At 39.6% G+C, this 19,801-nt stretch overlaps 1 protein-coding gene across 8 annotated transcripts in view; it reads left to right on the forward strand.

The window, feature by feature from the left end:
• Nucleotides 1-19,801, forward strand: part of VTI1A (vesicle transport through interaction with t-SNAREs 1A) — a 364,408-nt gene that overhangs the window by 128,967 nt on the left and 215,640 nt on the right. The gene's annotated exons all lie outside the window — the stretch shown is intronic.

Below are 19,801 nucleotides of genomic sequence, written 5' to 3' on the forward strand. Positions count from 1 at the left end.
GTGGAAAGTTGATCCTAGATGTCCCTTTTTAAGAAAGAGTAAGTAGAGAAATAAAAAGATGATGATTGTAAAGGATCAGAATTAAATTTTTTCCCCCTTTTACTCTGGAGCCCTGAACATGTTTTGGGAACAAGAGGTAGGAACTTGTAGAGTCATAGTGATGCCAACATGAAGCAAAGTAACTGCCCATCTCAGGACCTGGAAGTTGTGCAAGGAGATGGAATCAATAGCACATATTGAAGATATAACCTTAGAAAACAGAAATGCTTCCTCAGAAGCAGGGATGACGGAAGAGGGAGGTAGAGTGGATTTTGAATAACATCCATTTTGAAAGGAGAGAACTTCAGAAGGAGTGCCATGATTCCAAACAAGAACCCCATTACTCCCTGAAGGTGAAGGACAGGGTCAAGGGCTTAGAAGGAGGTAGAAAAGGCTCAAAACAGTTGTTGTAGGAAATGTCAAGAGGACTCAGCACGAGCTGAGTCAGAAGTAGTTGAATTGCCATGAGCACCCAGCTGAGGTCTGGAGGCATGCATTTGTAGCGGGTTCACCAGTGTGGTTTCACAGGTCTCCCCAGGATTGCTTGGCAGACCAGGAGTAGGAGCCAAGAAAGCAAACAGTGGAAAGTCGATGCCTGTTGAGAACTGGCAGAGTAGGAATGACAGGAGAACAAAGAGTAGTGATTGTAGGGTAGTAGCGGGTACAAAGTGGAAATGGCTAACTGTGGGAGGTAGGCCAGATGGAGAGGCAATGGGAGGCCAAGTCAGGGTGATGGACAGAAGGAAAGGGGGGGCCTTGGGTGATTGACACTCCCAGTGTACACAGAGGACCAGGAGGCAAGAGGAGGAATGTGCGAATCCAGTTGACTGAATGGAGATTTTGAGAACTTCAAGAGACTTTAAAAATACAGGACTTAGGGATAATTATGCACCAGAATTATAGATGTATATGTCTTCTTAAAGGGCAGCCTAGTGCTTAATAGCAGTAGATTTCTATTTAAATCCAAGCCCAACTAGCATTTACGCACTCACTGTGTGACTGCTTAGACATAAATTTCCCTTCCCCAAGTCCACTCTGTTTTGTTCCTTGGATGACAGACTCTGTGTGGACCACACCAGTGAGCTCCCTTGCCCTCTGGGTTCCAATTAGGTTCACCCAGTGGGAAGCACTGGCAGGACACAGAACACAGAGAGGAGAGTAAGGTTGGAGTATGGATTCTCCCAGCTCTCTTCCTGTGGGATTACACTGAACTGATTGCATCTGTCTGCAAGGCTGTTTCTTTCCAGTCCCTGCCCTCCCATCTTCTACCTCCCATTCTAGCGGTGGTAACTTGCCCACTGTTAGCTTGCCCCAGGCTAATGTGCCCAGCCTTCTGGGTTTCCACACCTTTTAAATAGTCTCTTTATTAAAGATTGTTTAAATTACCCAATTTGATGATGTGTTCTATTTTTCTATTGGGACTCTGATAAAATCATCTTGGGCAAGTTACTTAGGCTTTCAGCCTCACTTTTCTAATCTGCAAGATTGACACAATAATAGTACCTACATCGTAAGTTTAGTAGAAGGATTAGACATGATACTGTAAAATCCTTACACAGTGCAGGCCTTAATAAATGATGATGATGATGATGTAGGATAGACTCTGGAATTTCCATTTATCCAGGTATAGATTTATGGAGATACATAAATCAGGGACAGGGTGTTTATATTAGCAAGTCACATTTTCTGATGTATCCCTATCAGTGGCAGAATTGAAGAGACAAATTGGATGGAGAAGGAGAAACTAGCCATCTAATAATGGCTTAGTCCCTCTTAGTCCCTCCTCTCAAAGGCATTTTAAATTTGATGGTTGTTGTTGTTTAGCTCAGTTGCGTTAGGCTCTTTTGTGATCCAACCAGATGCCGCTGTTCAGGGGATTTCCCAGGCAAGAATACTGGAGTGGGTTGCCATTTCCTTCTCTGGGGGATCTTCCCAAGCCAGGGATTGAACTCAACGTTCTCCTGCATTGGCAGGCAGATTCTTTACCACTGAGCCACCAAGGAAGCCCCTTCAGTTGATGATATCACATCTTAGTTGGTGGTAAACTAAGAATAGGCAAAATACTCACCATTACAGTTGGAATATCTTTAACATACAATCTAAGTAAAAAATAGTGTGCTTGCTCCAAGTGCAACTTCAAGGCAATTTCCCTGACTGTTTCCTCTTTGACACACTTCTCATCCCTGTTAAGTGTGGGAATTGTGGAGCTATCACTGGTCCTCTTGATGATTGAAACTTCTTTGGTTTTCTTGATTATATGGCTGATTGAAACCTTTGAATACATGGCTGTGCCTTTTAGTTAGCACGAAAGTAGTGGTTTTTAAAACTCTGGGTTTCAGAATGACTTTGGTGGAAGAGCAACTCTGAAACTCTTACCTTCTTTCACTTGTTGGACTTAACCAGGCAGTGCTTAGAATTGGTTAAGTGTTCTGAATCATTAATTCATGATAGCAATGCTAGCTTATACTTGATTAGAGCCTTATAATTTGAAAGCGTTTTTAGTCACTTTTCAAAAATGGAGGCATTGTTGTTTTGGAAATATAAATCTACTGTGAGGCAAACTACCAGGAGGCCACCATTGTGCTCCAGACATTGATGGACACCAATGAGTATATCTTATCTGTAAGAACTTCCAGGAAAATAAAGTCTTCAAACCTCCACCAGTGACTCACTCAAGTTTACCAGTGACCATGATACTCAGGAAGGAAGGCATTTTTGCTGAATGTACTCAGACATATACACCTGTATTCACTGAAGCACTTCTGTAAACTTCACAGATCATTTAAGTAGTCACATTTCATGTCTTATATACATGTAAGCATCTTATAGAGATAAAGCTGGAAAGGGGGCACAGTAAAAGAGTAAGTCATGATCAAGAGCAGGCTTCCCAGGGCTCAGCTGGTGCTTTCATGATTCTCTTGTGCTTTTTTGACCTTGGGTGCTGCTGAGAACAGAGAGGATACATGTGGCCATGCTCACCTGTGGAGCTTTAAATCAGGGGTAACAACTTCAGTTTGCTTACGTCTTGTTATTCATTCTCTCGGGCCCCTAAATTTTGCTTTTTGAAAACTCTCAAATCCGGAGGCTACTTCTGCATGGGATGTATTTATGTGTCTGTCTGCTTTATCAGGAATGTGGTTGCATTCAGGTCTGTTGTCCTGAGCGCCTTTGTTGGTAGCTGCATTCCATGCAGTTCGGTCTTTCAGCCTCACGTATTTACTAACTATTCAAATGCCTTGTGGTATTCACACACAGATTATGTAAACGAAAAAAAATACATTATTAAGGCGGTGGCTGCTGTGAATGGATTATTACAATTTGCCTATCATGGTAATGGCACCTGTTAGAGGTGTGATACAAAAGGCAGTGACAGGCAGTGTAATTTAGTAATTGTGGCCATTGTACTGTATGGCTGATCAGTTCACCAGGCAAGTATAAAGGAACCAGTGTTGTAGCAGAGCAGGGGTGGGTACGCTTAATAGAGGGAGCTAGTTGTTGCTGAAAGAGACTTTTGGTGGAGGGCTAGCTCCCAGGGGGCAACTTCGAATGAGTTGAAAAGAATGAACAAAAGTACAAAAATGGTACAGGTTTTCCTATTTCAGCTCTTAAAGTGACAGACGAGTCATGTTGGTGCACGTTGCCAGCACTTTCTCCTACTGCCGAAGTAGCTTTTCTCCCCCCAGTACTCCAAGTTGCCTTGTTCATATGGCAGTCACATATAATATATCCTTTTCTTCCCTTATGTGTAAAACATTCTGTGTCAAAGTTCAGATCAAACTGGCATAGGAGGCAGATTCACTGAAGTTTGAGAAAACTGTTTACAGTCTGCAAAAGAGTGCATGACTGCAGATTCAGAAAAGATAAAAACTTGTATATCCTCTTCCTCTGTTAATTTTCCTGTTCTCCTTGGTATTATTTTAATATCATGAGTGATTTTGGTACTAATCTGTAAATTAGTATACTGCCAGTCAGTGTGAATTCAGGCTGAACTTAGGCATTTGAATGGGTTACAGAAATTAACAGGAAGAATTTATAAAGCATATTTTTTCCCTTACCTCAAGAACTTATGAAGTCAAGCCATTTCTTGAGGCTCTACTGAGAAATACTTGAGAAGGGAATGAGGGGAAGCACAATAAAGGGAACCAAATATACCAAAGATGATTTTCGTATACCTGTGGTGTCAGGAGGGTATACCCGTGATGTCAGGCAGAGTATAGAGTGCGCCTTGGAAACAGCAATTTTCCCCACCTGTCTCTTGTTTACTGTCCCCATTCAAAGCATGACTATCAACAAACAGCTTTTTTTTCAGAGTGGATATTGAATACTCTTTATGGGTCAGGCAATGTAGCAAACTCCTTACAAGCATTTCTTCATTTCATCTTTGCACCTCTCTATGAAGTATGGGTAGCATTACTGTCCCCACTCAACAGATAAGGAAATAGAGCCTCGACAGGTTCCATAACCTCCTTCTATGCAGTGAGTTGGGATGATATATTCACATTGGCTCCATGTTGATATGTGTTTTTCTATTTCTCTAGAGGGAGAGTGATGTATGTAGAAAAATAGGACACTTAGTTCTGAGTATCTGTGTTATATTTGTAATGATGTTTGGCAGAGTCTTGAAAATAGAATTTTGAAAAATTTGTCATAAGATTCCAAAATCTTATCAAGGAATAAAGTATCAGCATTTTGTCTCACAGATCATTTTAATAGCACAAGCTATATGAACTAGGTCCTTTATTTAAAGTGAATCAGTTTGTGGAATATATGATGCTACTGGAAGCCAGCCCCGTTTTAATAAAGGGCCATGCAGAGGAAAGTGTAGGCTGCAAAATGTCCAGTCACATCTCTTAACTTGTGTAAATCGTGTTGCAGACAGCGCTAGACATGTGTGAATGGGTGAGGTATGCCCCGGTTCTAAATGCCTCATGCAGGCCTTTGGCCATCAGCCCGCTGAAACGGGCATGCCACTGAAGAGGGTGCCGGCTGAATAGATGCAGTTGTATGATATTTAAAACATGATTTTGTACTTGTGCTGCGTAGAACAGCTGTTACAGCTTGTTACTTTTCTTTGTACCAGTTTTGACATCTGAACATTTTTAGCTGGAAAAGAATGTCATTTTCATGAAAGAACTTCCTGTACAATAAAGTTAGCATTTATAGTCATCCTAACGTATGCGATGATTTGATAGGCTTGCATATTCTAATAGACAGAAGTTTCCTTTTTCCACTTCCTAGAAATCATTCCCAAGTTTGCAGAGCCATGGGGGAAAGATAGAGGGGGCTCATTTCTGGCATCACATCATACAAAGAAGCAACAGAATTATCGATTTTCGGGAGAAGAGGAACTGTGTCACTCGCCCTTCTCTGCTTCTGCATCATAAGTCAGTAACTATGGAAAGCATTAGCATATTGACATAGTGCATGTAAATAGTATTCCACAGCTGTAATCTCAAGCAGAGAAAGCCTTGAAGGTTTTGGACAGACAGAAGTGGAATCAGAGATCAATATCCTCTAGTTTAAAGATTGTACTTAGGTCTGATAAAACCACCTGGGTTTCCTCAGCTGCTGAGGTCAAGGATGTGGCCGCAAACCCGTGTGCTCATCAGACTATTGGAGTCAAGTCCTCTGTTTGTATACAGTGTATAAATGGGAATGTGGATAAACACTGCCCTCTCCAACCACATAATTACGTCGATTGCTGAAAAAACCCAAAAATGTACCAAAATATCACAGGGAAGCTATTTCTAACATGACTTTGCTCTTCATGGCTAAGTGGCCGCCACTGTTTTTTTTTTTTCCCCTCTAAATTATGTGTTCTTGTTTCAAGCATTTAGATGATGCAAAACAGATTTTTGTGGCAGCCTTCTTTTTCGCAGCCAAAAAAGCATTCAAGGAAGCACTATACTCCTCCAAAGTTGCTATTTATTCTGGACCTTTTGTGTTACCGGCGTAAACCCATTTCATTTTAAAAGGAGAAATCACCTACTTTGGCTTTTTTTTTTTTTTTTTAGAACTGTTAATAATACTGATAAAACATCTAACAATGATGGGAAGTGGAAGTCTTTAAATGACTAGAAAGGAATACGAATAAATGAACATAATAGGTGCAAAAAGTAATAACTTTTCTCTTTATGGTTTTCCAGCAATGCTCAGAATAAGCAGATTCCTTCCAACAGAGACTTACTAATTCTTCATCCATAAAATAAAAGATAGCTTTGTGATTGCTTGTGACCTGTAATCTCAAAAACAAGTAATAGTTTTATTATCAATCTTTTAACATCCACTTCCTTATCTCTGTCCCCTTCTCCATTTTTTTTTTTTTCTCTGTCTCTGCTTCTTTTCTCTGCATCCCTCCTCCTCACTCCTCCTCTCACCAATCTCCTTAGAAACAACTGTGGTTAGCAGAGTCGGAAGTCAAAACAGTCACTCTCATAGCCCTGGTAAAAAAGACCAAAGTAAACAAATTCACAATTTCTCATTTCCAACATCTCCATTTTGCACATCCTATTATTATGGCACTTAGTTTTAGGGTAACCACTGGTGATTTAGTTGTCTAAAAATGGCCAGTGGTTTTTTAGCAGCAAACATGTTTTATTCTTCCATGGACCTTGAAATTTAAACTCAGAAATTCCACATCCATAAACTTAGCTTGTTCTGGCACCATCCATTTATATATGTAGGTTCCTATTTCCATTTGTTTGTCTGATTTTCTTAGGCATTAGAGTTAGGATCTGAGTAGGGTATCATATGTTTCAGTGGGCCCTTATGTCCATGATAATATCCATTTTAATAGGTATTAAAATCAGTTGTTGTAAGACTGCTTCAATTACATCTAATTTGTCAGAAATTATTACTTTTGTTTCTAGTGTTTCTAAAAGCATATTCAAAGTTCCTTAGCAGATCCCCTGGAGAAGGAAATGTCAATCCACTGCAGTACTCTTGTCTGGAAAATCCCATGGACAGAGGAGCCTGGTAGGCTACAGTCCTTGGGGTCACAAAGAGTCAGACACAACTGAGTGACTTCACTTTCACTTTAGCTCTATAAATGTTCTGAGTGAATACTCTTTTCCCCAAAATTCATGTACCTATCATCACAATAGTCTTGTGAAAACCTCAGAGGAGTATAATGTATGCTCTCAAGAATCTGTAACATAGGAGAAAGAGGTTAAACAATATGGGACTAGAAACTGAAATGGAGACTGGCACAGAGAATGAATAAGAGTGTGACTAAGAAAAAGGAATTGGAAAGAGTATCAAGGGAAAAGGACCTAGTTCTGTTTGTTACACATTAATGAAGAAGAAGAAAGAAAGCTAATAAACTTTGATGAAGGAGAACATGTCAAGTGGTATGTTAAATGGAATTCTCTGAAATCCGATATCAAAAGACACTTCTGCAGAAAATGTTGAAAATTTAATACTATTAAGTTACACTTCTTAAGGAACTCAATGTAACAAGCACTATCTAGGCCTAGTCCCATAATTTGGATAGATTAATTAGTAAATATATAAATACAGCTATTCTCAGATTCCAACTGGTAGAACTGAAATTTAAAAAGTGTATTACAAAAAAGTACTAGGATTTTTTGAAGGTTATATTTCCCTCAATATCAGGGAGAAAAGTGACTTTTAGATTTGCTTTATTCCCCTCCCTCCAAATTCCTAAACTGTTTTAAGTGCCGCTGATGCTTTCTTACATTCTTAATGCACTGTTTTAAGGAGAAGGGTGGTTGTGTGTATGTGTGTTTTTCCCCTTAAATTGCCCTTTGTTGATTTTAGTAGAAATAAGGTTTAAAAGTCACGTCTTTCCCACTGAAATTAAATTAAAAACTACTGCAGCTCTGATGTCATGAAAGAAAAATGAGGTGGATTTAGACAGGAAAATGGTGTAAAGAAAATGTTATGGGGCTTTTAAAGGAGCTTGTACAGTGTCTTCTAACTTGAACTAAGCTGTGATTGTGTGTTCAGTCTGTGTGTCTACATTGAACTTATTTTTATGTAAAGAAAAAGTAGACAAGCAACAGAAATATATATACACACACACACACACACACACACACACACACATATGGAAATATGGCCTGGAGCAAAAAAGCAATAAATACAGTCTATTTATTCAGCTCCTCTAAAAAAGTTGTAATTTCAACTATATCATCATGAAGTGTTTTTTTCCTTTTGAAAAAAAATGACTAATTTCTCGAGCAAATTTGTATTAAAAGTAGCACATGTAATAAGCTGCAGAGTAATACTTCAGGTTAGTATATACATAGGAAGTACTACTTGTTGAAGGTTTGAAGTCATTCAGTGAAAGACTGAAAGTGTTATGTTGTAACATGTCTGATAATTGTTTATTAAATTCTGAGCTACTTTTATGTTTTCCTTTGGGGAAAAAAATGAAAATACCCTCTTATAAACTGAAAGCAGAAAGAAGGATGAAGTGGCATTTCACTTAACTTCATCCATCTTAAAGGCAGGCTCTTTCCTGAGTCTTAGAACTGCAGGTAGGAAGTAGTGGTGAGTAGTAATTCTTGAATGGTTTTATGAGCTCTGCCAGTCCATATGCCTCACACAGGCTGTCATTTGTGTAGGGTTTTAATGCATTGTACTACATACTTAGCACGTCCTCTTAACTGACAGCATTAACTTCTGTGCACGTCATCACTGTGTCATGAGTTTGTTTAATCACATTGCTCCTTTATTTCGGGCTTTGTCCAGCTTTCTTACCTCCCCTAACACCTTCAATCATTCTCAGAACCCACTTCCTGGCAGAGAGGGAGGTATTTTTTTCAGTCAGAAGCATCCAGGTAGCTTTCTATAATCACTTTGCCTGTAGATTTCAATTCTTTGCTTCCTCATCTTTTCTTTTCTTCAAAGTTTTATATTGCAAAGGCAAATGTCAAAGATTTCTGCTTCTCATAAAACTGTTTCATATGCTTAATTGTGTCTGAGAACTGATTTGCCGTCATAAAATTACAAATTATTTCTTCTCAAGAAGGGGGGGCGGCGGGGGAGGAGGGGAAATGAATTGCAGAGAATAGCATCCAACTTATCTGAAAATAATAGTAGAGGCTGGCTAACATTTATCGAGCACTCACAAGATGTAGACACCATTCTTAGTGCTTTACATGTTGTTAAGTCCTCATAACAACCCTCTAAAGTAGGTTTCGTTTTTGTCCCCATTAAATGGCAGCCCACTCCAGTACTCTTGCCTGGAAAATCCCATGGATGGAGGAGCCTGGTGGGCTGCAGTCCATGGGGTCTCGAAGAATCAGACACAACTGGGTGACTTCACTTTCACTTTTCACTTTCATGCATTGGAGAAGGAAATAGCAACTCACTCCAGTGTTCTTGCCTGGAGAACCCCAGGGACAGCGGAGCCTGGTGGGCTGCCGTCTGTGGGGTCGCACAGAGTCAGACACGACTGAAGCGACTTAGCAGCAGCAGCCCCATAGTCAGAGACTATAGGTAACTTGGGCTTCCCATGTGGCTCATGTGGGCGTCCCATGTGAGCAAAGAATCCACCTGCTATACAGGAGGTACAAGTTTGATTGCTGGGTTGGGAAGATCCCTGGAGGAGAAAATGGCAACCCACTCCAGTATTCTTGCCTGGGAAATCACATGGACAGAGGAGCCTGGCGGGCTACAGTCCATGTGGTCTCAAGAAGTCAGACGTGACAGAGCACGCACACCCGTAGGTAACCTACTGAAAGTTCACTGCTGAATAACAGTAGAGTGGGGATTTCAACCAGCATTCTGACATCAGAATTCTTGATCTGGAAAGAATCTGAATTCTTGACCAGGAAATTATTACCACACACACAAGTGTTAAGTCAGAAGAGGAAAAAAATTATGCTGTGAAAGCCTGAATTTATTTCATGAGAATTGCAATGTTCATTTCCTTAAAGATGATGATTTATAGTTTTCTTCCTTTTTATAGATTTAATGTGTATAGGGATTGAAGGGCCAAACCTTAATGTTAGGGTGCTATTTAAGTGTAGATTTCTAGGTTTCATGACACAATATTTTTGTACTCAGAATGTGAACTCAGTTACTGAACATAGCCTACTTTTCCACCCAGTTGTTTTTGTCCTAATCTCCATTAGGGGTATCTGAGTCCTACCCATGTTTCTTGATATTTAGCAAGAGATGAAAGTTGGTGGCCACTCAAAAGATTATACATGGGTGATTTGATATCAATAATGTATTTTGTTACTCAGGGATGATAATGAAAATGTATGTTTAGTGAGTCAGGGAAAGTTATAAAGAGGAAAGTAGAGTATTGGATGCATACACTCACACACACATATAGAGTGGGAATCTACTTCTCTCTATATGTGTGTATGTGAAATACACGTATTTTATATGTGCATATAAAATTTATTTCATTAGATTATTTTTTATTTATTTCATTAGACCAGAGATTGGGGATAAGAATAGAAGGTATACCCAGGATAATTAATATACAGAAAGGTAGCCACAGCTCTAGAAGGAATTATCTTCAGGGACTTCCTGGTGGTCCAGTGACTCAGACTCCACATTCCCAATGCAGGGGGCCCTCATTCAGCCCCTAGTCAGGGAACTAGATCCCACATGCCACAGCTAACAGTTTGCATGCCCCAACTAAAGATCTCACATACAACTAAGACCTGACACAGCCAGATATAAATAAATTTTCTTTTTTTTTTTTTTTTTTTAAGAATTAGCTCCACCTAAGGTACCTCTGTTCTGGGCTATAATGGTAGAAGCTGAGCATTTAAAGCATAGGCATTCAGCTTCCTATTTGTTCTCAGAATTAAGTTATAAGAGATAATGTCTAAAGCAATATATTTCTTAGTATATGAAATGTACCCTCTCAGAGCTTTAACCAACTCTTGCTGGCAAGGTAAAATCCAAAAATCTCAGTCTGGTCTTTAAAACTCTCTAGCTCATTCTGCCATATCTTTCAAAATCTGTGCTCCAATTGTACCTCATTATCTGATTATCCTGCAAATTACTTGGCATGGCGGGCAGAATGGGCTCCTAAAGATGTCCGTGACCTAATTCCTAGAAGCTGAGACTAGTTTACAATACGTGGTAAAAGAGATTTTGCAGATGTAATTAAGGTTATATAGCTTAAGATATAAGAGCACCAAAGAATTGATGCTTCAGAACTGTGGTGTTGGAAAAGACTCTTGAGGGTCCCTTGGACTGCAAGGAGATCAAACCAGTCAATCCTAAAGGAAATCAATCCTGTATGTTCATTGGAAGGACTGATACTGAAGCTGAAGCTCAAGCTCAAATACTTTGGCCACCTGATGTGAAGAACTGACTCATTGGAAAAAATCCCGATACTGGGAAAGGTTGAAGGCAGGAGAAGGGGTCAACAGAGGATGAGATGGTTGGATGGCATCACTGACTCAATGGACATGAGTTTGAGCAAGCTCTGGGAGTTGGTGATGGACAGGGAAGCCTGGTATGCTGTAGTCCATGGGGTCACAAAGAGTCAGACATGACTGAGCAACTGAACTGACTGAGCTTAAGATAGAGTTTCCTAAACTTGGTTGGCGCCATCTAACCACATGAGCTCTTTTAAGCAAAGAAGGTACTCTGGCTGGAGGCAGAAGAGATTCAGCCAGAGGAGAAGGTGGAGGGATTTGAAATGTAATAAGAATTCAGTGTACCTTTACTGGTTTAAAGGCAGATGGGGCAAGGTGATGAGGAATTCAGACAGTGTAAGGGGCTAAGAGAGGTCTCTGGCTGAAAACCAACAGAATAATAGGGACCTCAGTCCTACAACCACAAGGAACTGAGTTTGGCCAACAAGCTGAAAGAGTTTGGAGATGAGTTCATCTCCAGAACCTCCAGAAATAGCTGCAGCCCTGGCAACACCTTAATTTTGACCTTGTAGCACCCAGAGCTGAGGAAGCAGTCATGCCCACCTGGACTTCTCACCTTTAGGACTGTGACATAATAATTTGTGTTGTTTTAAACTGGTTTTAGAAAAGGCAGAGGAACCAGAGATCAAATTGCCAACATCCGCTGGATCATCAGAAAAGCAAGAGAGTTCCAGAAAAACATCTACTTCTGCTTTATTAACTATGCCAAAGCCTTTGACTGTGTGGATCACAATAAACTGTGGAAAATTCTGAAAGAGATGGGTATACCAGACCATGTGACGTGCTTCTTGAGAAACCTGTATGCAGGTCAGGAAGAAGCAGTTAGAACTGGACATGGAACAGTAGACTGGTTCCAAATAGGAAAAGGAGTATGTCAAGGCTGTATATTGTCATCCTGGTTATTTAACTTATATGCAGAGTACATCATGAGAATGCTGGGCTGGAAGAAGCACAAGCTGAAATCAAGATTGCTTGGAGAAATATCAATAACCTCAGATATACAGATGAGACCACCCTTATGGCAGAAAGTGAATAAGAACTAAAGAGCCTCTTGATGAAAGTGAAAGAGGAGAGTGAAAAAGTTGGCTTAAAACTCAACATTCAGAAAACTAAGATCATGGCATCTCATCCCATCACTTCATGGCAAATAGATGGGGAAACAGTGGCTGACTTTATTTTTCTGGGTTCCAAAATGACTGCAGATGGTGATTGCAGCCATGAAATTAAAAGATGCTTACTCCTTGGAAGGAAAGTTATGACCAACCTAGACAGCATATTTAAAAGCAGAGACATTACTTTGCCAACAAAGGTCTGTCTAGTTAAGGCTATGTTTTTTCCAGTGGTCGTGTGTGGATGTGAGAGTTGGACTATAAAGAAAGCTGAGCGCCAAAGAATTGATGCTTTTGAACTGTGGTGTTGGAGAAGACTCTTGAGAGTCCCTTGGACTGCAAGGAGATCCAACCAGTCCATCGTAAAGGAGATCAGTCCTGGCTGTTCATGGGAAGGACTGATGTTGAAGCTGAAACTCCAATACTTTGGCCACCTGGTGCGAAGAGCTGGCTCATTTGAAAAGACCCTTATGCTGGGAAAGATTGAGGGCAGAAGGAGAAGGGGACGACGGAGGATGAGATGGTTGGATGGCATCACCAACTCGATGGACATGGGTTTGGCTGGACTCCGGCAGTTGGTGATGGATAGGGAAGCCTGGCATGCTGCGGTTCATGGGGTCGCAAAGAGTCGGACATGACTGAGTGACTGAACTGAACTGAAGCCATAAGTTTGTGGTCATCTGTTCCAGCAGCAAAGGCACTTTCATCATCCTTTCTAATTATCAACAGCTGCTCATCTTCCAAGGCTTAACTCGAATGACATTTCTTCCATTAACACTTCCATGAAAGTTTCAGTGAGAAAAACCACTTCTCCATCTGTTGACATCATTGAGTTTCTGCCTTTGCAGTGGCACTTCTTCATTAGGCTTTTGTGATGCATTGAGCTGTTTGTACTCATCTCTATCCTACTAAATCATAGCCCTTGGAATCTCTCTATGCTTTTGTTTATATCCATTCATTATTTGATACAATATTTTGAACACAGTAGGTACCCAATTCCATAAATTCTGAATGTCATCCTCAGAAAACCTGTAAATGATTATACATGATGCCCATATTCATTTACCTAATCTGCATATTATAGAGAAATGTTGGGGTAAAAAGCAGATACTGTTCTTACCTTCATGGAATTTAGAGTCCAGTGGAGGAAAGGAAGATATTAATGATACAATCCTTCTAAGAAAGCTAAAATTAAGCTCGTGTTAAGTGCCATGAAGTAAAGGGATATAGTGCTGTGATACAGTGACTTTATAATCAAGTGTTTATCAAATGAAAGATTATTCAGCTTTAAGGACAAAGTTCATCGTAATCATTTCACATAGATTAGAGACAGGAATCTTATACCATGAGTGAGGATGATCTTCTCTCTCTTCTTCTTTTATGTATCTATCTATCTATCTATTTATATATATCATGTATTTATTTATTTTGGCTGTGCTGGGTCTTTGCTGCTTTGCACTGATTTTCTCTGGTTACAGCGAGCAGGGGCTGCTCTTTAGCTGCAGTGCACAGGCTTGTCATTGCGGTGGCTTCTCTTGTTGCGGCGTACAGGCTCTAGGGCCTGGGGGCTTCAGTCGTTGCAGCGTGTGCAGTCAGTAGTTGCAGCTTCTGGGCTTAGAGCATAGGCTCGATAGTTGTGGTGCTTGGGCTTAGTTGCTCCATGGCAATTGGGGTCTTCCCAGATCAGAGATCAAACCTCTGTCTCCTGCATTGGCAGGTGAGTTCTTTACCACTGAGCCACCAGCGAAGCCCCTTCCTCATGTTCTTAAAGGATGCTTATATGAAGTGAAATTAAGCTGCCCTCTGAAGAGTTTAGGTCAGACCAGGAGTTTTCAACCCTGGCTCAGCATTACAATCAGCTGAGGAGCCTTTAAAAATTACTGATGGGGAAAAAAAAAAATTGCTAATGCTTGCCCCATCCCCCACCAGGCCAATTGAATCAGAATCTCTAAGCTGGGGGATAAACGACAATATTTTTAAAGCTCCTCAGATACTTCAGAAGCCAGTGAGGACTGAGAATCACTGTTTTAGTGATTTAGTGATTATTTTTGGTGCATTTTCAGATGTCCTGGTCAAAGATAGACAGGGTTGTGCAGTGGAGGCAATGACATTCCCTTCCTTAGAGAGAGCTCTGCAATCAGGAAAGGAGAGGCCTCCTCCAGGTGGGTTGGTGTCAATATATATGTATACATATATTATGTATGTATATATACACACACATACCTATATATGTATGTATATGTGTATATATGTGTGTATATGTATGTATGTGTATACACACATACATATATACTGACATCAACCCATATAGAAAATTTAATAAAAATGGAAAAGCACACAGAGGAAAATAAAAATAACTCATAATCCTACCAACCACTCTAAATGTTTTTTGGCAAATATTCAAGAATCATAGGCTGGTGAATGACTGTATGTGTGAACATGTTTATGTAGGACCTGTGATCAGCCTTTTATAAACCTGGTCACATCACACCATGCATTTGTTATCATCCTCTGTAAGCAATTAAGTTTGTAGCCCATGAAATAAGTATATATGTATATATAAAACCCTTTAAAAAGTTAATACAGTATGAAAACTTTTCCATACCATCAAATACTCTGCTGAGAAAAAAAATTAATGGCTGTCTACTACTTCATACTAAGAATATATCATTCATTTATTTATCCAGATTCTTACTAGACACTATGTCTTGAATTTTTTTTTTTACTAATCTAAAAATTGCAGTAGGTATACTTGTTCATAATTCTTTGCATAAGTTTCTGGTTGTTTCTTAATGATAAATTCCTAAGAGTAGAATTGCTATGCCAAAGAACATGAATATTTTCAAGATTTTTTAATATGTAACACCAAATTGTTCACCAATAAACTGTGCATGATAGGTTAATAATTTGTCTTTCCCAAAACCATCAGTCATATTGAGCCAAAAGATGCACTTGTGGTCTTCCGTTGCATTTATTTATCGCTATTATATGATCAACATTTTCTCTTACATTTATTAATCTTTATAATTCTTTTGCTTAGTTTTGCTTTGAAAGTTAATTTTTTCTCTTGATAATGTTTGTGTTTTTCATCTTGATGTACAGAAGAGCTCTTCTAGTAACTGTTTTGTGTGTGACTTATTTGTGGCACACTTTTTTCAAGCTTGTGAGTAGGTTTTTTTCCTACTGTTCTTGAAGTACTGAAATTTTAAATTTGATATGGTAATATTTATCATTTTTTATTTTTCCTTTTGAATTTATGTTCAGAAAAGCCTTTCCTACTGTAAGACCAAAGACAAACTCATACTTTCCTTCTATTAATAATTCCTTTATGGTTCATTTATTTTACTTATTGGGTTGCTATCTGGTTCTCATTCTTTGAAGCTAACTTGAATTGGAAGTTCAAGAATGAGTCATTTGGAAGATCTGGACTCTACCACTTACTGTTTGTTATCTGTGAGAATTGATTGAACCTCTGTGGGTCTGTTTCTTTGTCTGTAAATATTAGAAGTAAAACCCAGTGCATGAGGACTAAATGAGATGATGTATAAAGTTTTAAGCACAGGGCCTGGCACATGGCACATAGCAAATGCTAAAAACATACCCAAAACACCAAAAAAAACAAACCCCCCCACCAGTTCCCTCTAGCTGCTTTCTGCAGGGTAACATCATCAGACTAGCATTTGAAGATTCAAAACTCAGTCGGTTTTCCCCCAGTGCTTGTGACCTCTTGATTTGGGGCTGTCTCCAGTTCAATCCCTTTCTCTTAGGTTTCTCAAATTATCTAAAGTGTTATGGTCCTATTGTCATGCAACTAGTGTAGGTACTATTTACTGAAAGACCTCTTCTCTTCTTAATCATTGTTTTCCTTTTGTTTAGTCTTCAAATGTATCTTTCTATCCTCTTTAGCCTTTGATTGACATTTCTATGAAGCATTTTGTGATGTGCATTAGAACACTATGTAAAAATAAACTGCATTGTGTTATTTAAATATTTAGAGGCCTTTGTAGCCTTGCAGGCTATTTTTAAAATGACCTTTAAAACCATCTGCAAAGAAGACAAAAGTAATGGGGGGAAAGCATAACCTTTTAATGTTTTCTTCATTAGCAGTGTTCTCTACCTTGGATGTAGTGCCTTGCTTTGATAGCTCATAAGGTTGGATACCTCAAAGACTCAAATAATGGAGAACAATGGAGAACAATTTCTAAAAGCTTATTTTGTATTATTGCTTGCCACCATCAGGTGTCAGATGGAAAAGATCTCTTTCTTTTAATAACCTGTACTTGTAATTGACTTTCTATGTACCATAGACCCTCTGGATAACGCTAGTGTGTGAAGAAAGACCTGCTACCTTGTCCAACATGGTTTGGGCTCATCCAGTTTGCTCAGACTTTGCTTTTGTGAAATCAAAAGAGGAGAGAGAGAGGAGAGAATCAATCTACATTATATCTGATTTAGTCATAACAAGAAGACAGATTACAGTAAAATTCTGCCCAATCCTTCGTTCACTCCTCCATTTACCATTTCTTTAAAACACTTGAGTTACTGTTTGACACTTCTAGGTCTGGACCTAAGGAAAGAGCCTCTCTTCCAGAAAGTTCCTTGAAAAACCAGAGTAAGCAAGAGGCTAGGACCACTTCAGAAAGCCAAGATTTGAATGCCTGAAAAGGCCTAAAACAAGAAGCAGCTAGTAGGGTCAACTTTAGGGGTAAGAGAGGCTGGAACAAGATGAGAAACAGACCCCAAGGAAGGGTCTGATTGAGCTGAGAGCATATTCGGCTAGAGAAAGCAGGCAGCCAGAGTGTAGGTCTCAGTGGCATGGGGTGGACTGGCAGATTAGACTGACTTGCTTTATCTTAAAATGGAATGAGGTCTTAGAGAAGATACTACCCTTGTAGTTCTGCTAGGGTATCTGTATAAATATTAGTTAAATATTAGGGAAAGCAGGATATGATGAATGCCAGTGAATGGACAGCCAATAAATATAGGAGGCGAAGGCCTTTGTTGGGGGGCTTTCAGTATCAGAGACTTAGATCTATGCTCAGAAAGAGTAACATCCCAGCACAGGGCCTGGTACCTAGAGGGCAGCTCAAAGTATTTTAAAAATAAATTATACTGTGTGTTATGCATTCATTATCTCATTATGATTAGGAAGTAGATACTATTTTTACCTCATTTTATAGAATCAAAAATTAAGGTTTAGAGAAATTAAGAATCATGTCTGAGGTCACAGAGCTGGTGTATGGTGAAGCAGATTTTAAATCCAAGGCTATCTGATTCAGAGCCCTAGTTTTTAACTGCAACAGTTGCAGAACATTTCTGAGAAAGAAAATGTTTTGAAAACAATGTGTGATAGAGAGATGAATGGCCCTCTCTCTCTCTCAAGATGTCCTTCAAATATGTTACTGTGATGGCAGAAGGAACTTGGCAGGCATGATGGTTAGTCATTTTGAGATGGGAAGATAAATTTTTGATTATCTGGGTTGTCCCAGTGGAATCACTAGGGTCCTTTTCAGAGGAGCAAGAGTGTCAGAGTTGGAGAAGGAAATGTGATGATGGAAGCAGAGGTCAAACAAAGATTTAAAGATACTATGCTGCTCACTTTGAGGGGGGAGGAAGGGACCACAAGCCAAGAAATGGTGGCACCTATAGGAGCTGGAAAAAACAAGGAAACACATTTTCCCCTAGAAGCTCTGGAAGGAGCACAGCTCTGTCAACACCCCAGTTTCAGTACAGTAAGATCCATTTCAGACTTCTGACCTCCAAATTCTGAGAAAAAAATATTGTGTCCTTTTAAACCATTGAAAAGTGAAAAAGACAGTGTTAGTTACTCAGTCATGTCTGACTCTGTGACCTCATGGACTGTAGCCTGCCAGGCTCCTCTGTCCATTGGATTCTCCAGGCAAGAATAATGGAGTGGGTAGCCATTCCCATCTCCAGGGGATCCTCCTGACCTAGGGATCAAACCTGAGTCGCCTGTGTTGCAGACAGATTCTTTACCATCTGAGCTACCAGGGAAGCCATTTAAGTTTGAGCTAACTTGTTACAGCAGCAATAGGAAGCTAATACTAAGTGCTTCTAGAGGAGGATTTGTTTAGCAATGAAATAACAGAATGAATCAACAGAAAAATTGAAGATAAAACCAGTGGGAAGGCTATTGCAACAATTCAGCCCTCAGGTGACCTGAGACCATATCCTTCCTTCCTCTTTTATCTCTTTCTTAACAGATTATATCTTTTGGGTTGACCAGTCACAGTTTGGACTGGTGAATTTTCCACTCATTTTTTTCTCATTATATTAGCAGCCTCACTTGAAAACAAGTGAGGGGAATTATTCTTTGGGGAATTGTGGAGTTGGGGGATTAATTAATTTTATTATTAAGAGGGGGAAATGATAATTTCCTGTGTCTCTTTATCCTCATTCACAGCCAGAGTGATGCTTTGCAACCTTAGACCACGTCATCCTCTGATCAGAACATCCAGTAGCTGGTTGCATGTTTGACATAAAATCCACTCTTTGTTGTATATGGTCCACACAACCTCCCATTATTTGACAGCTTATCCCTCCAACCATAATTCCCACCACCCTTCTTTATCCATTCCTCTGAAATGTCTAGCATTTTCTTGTCACAGTCTTTGTTCTTGCTATTTCTTTTACCAAGAAGCCCTGCTGCCAGATTTTACCCATGGCTCACACTTGCTTTGTTCACGTGTGTCGTCCCCAGAAAGCTCTTTTCTAATCACCCTGTCTGAAATACTGTCTTTTTCTTGCTCACCTTCCCTTGCACTTGTCACTACCTGACTTTGTAGTCTGTGTTTATTTGTTTATTGTGTGTGTGTGTGTGTGTGTGTGTGTGTGTGTGTGTGTTTTTACCATCAGAAGGTAAAGTTCATGAGACCAGGTCTATTTTGTTCTCTGCTGTGTCCCTAGCTCCTAGATCGGGCTCAAAGGTGAATGTTCAAACAATCAAGAATGAATGAATGAATCTTTAGTACTATATAAAATAAATACTGGATATGCATTACCTTATGACACTTAGATGCAGTCATTCATTGAGAGCATGGAGGTGTATGCACAGATACTTCAGCTGCTGTGTGCAATTCCTTGGGCTAAGTCTTCTGAGTAGGTAAGCATGAATCAAGTGCAGTTCTTTGCTTGTCCTCAAGGCATTTACAGTGGGAGAAAGGTGATGAATTTCAATAAATATTTGGCAGACAAGTCTAACTTGTAGGACTCTGAGTACTTTCATCATGTTGCAAAGATAGTTCTGGGGAGTGTCAA

Source organism: Odocoileus virginianus, chromosome 7 (genome assembly GCF_023699985.2).
Source record: "Odocoileus virginianus isolate 20LAN1187 ecotype Illinois chromosome 7, Ovbor_1.2, whole genome shotgun sequence".
Taxonomy (NCBI): Eukaryota; Metazoa; Chordata; class Mammalia; order Artiodactyla; family Cervidae; genus Odocoileus; species Odocoileus virginianus.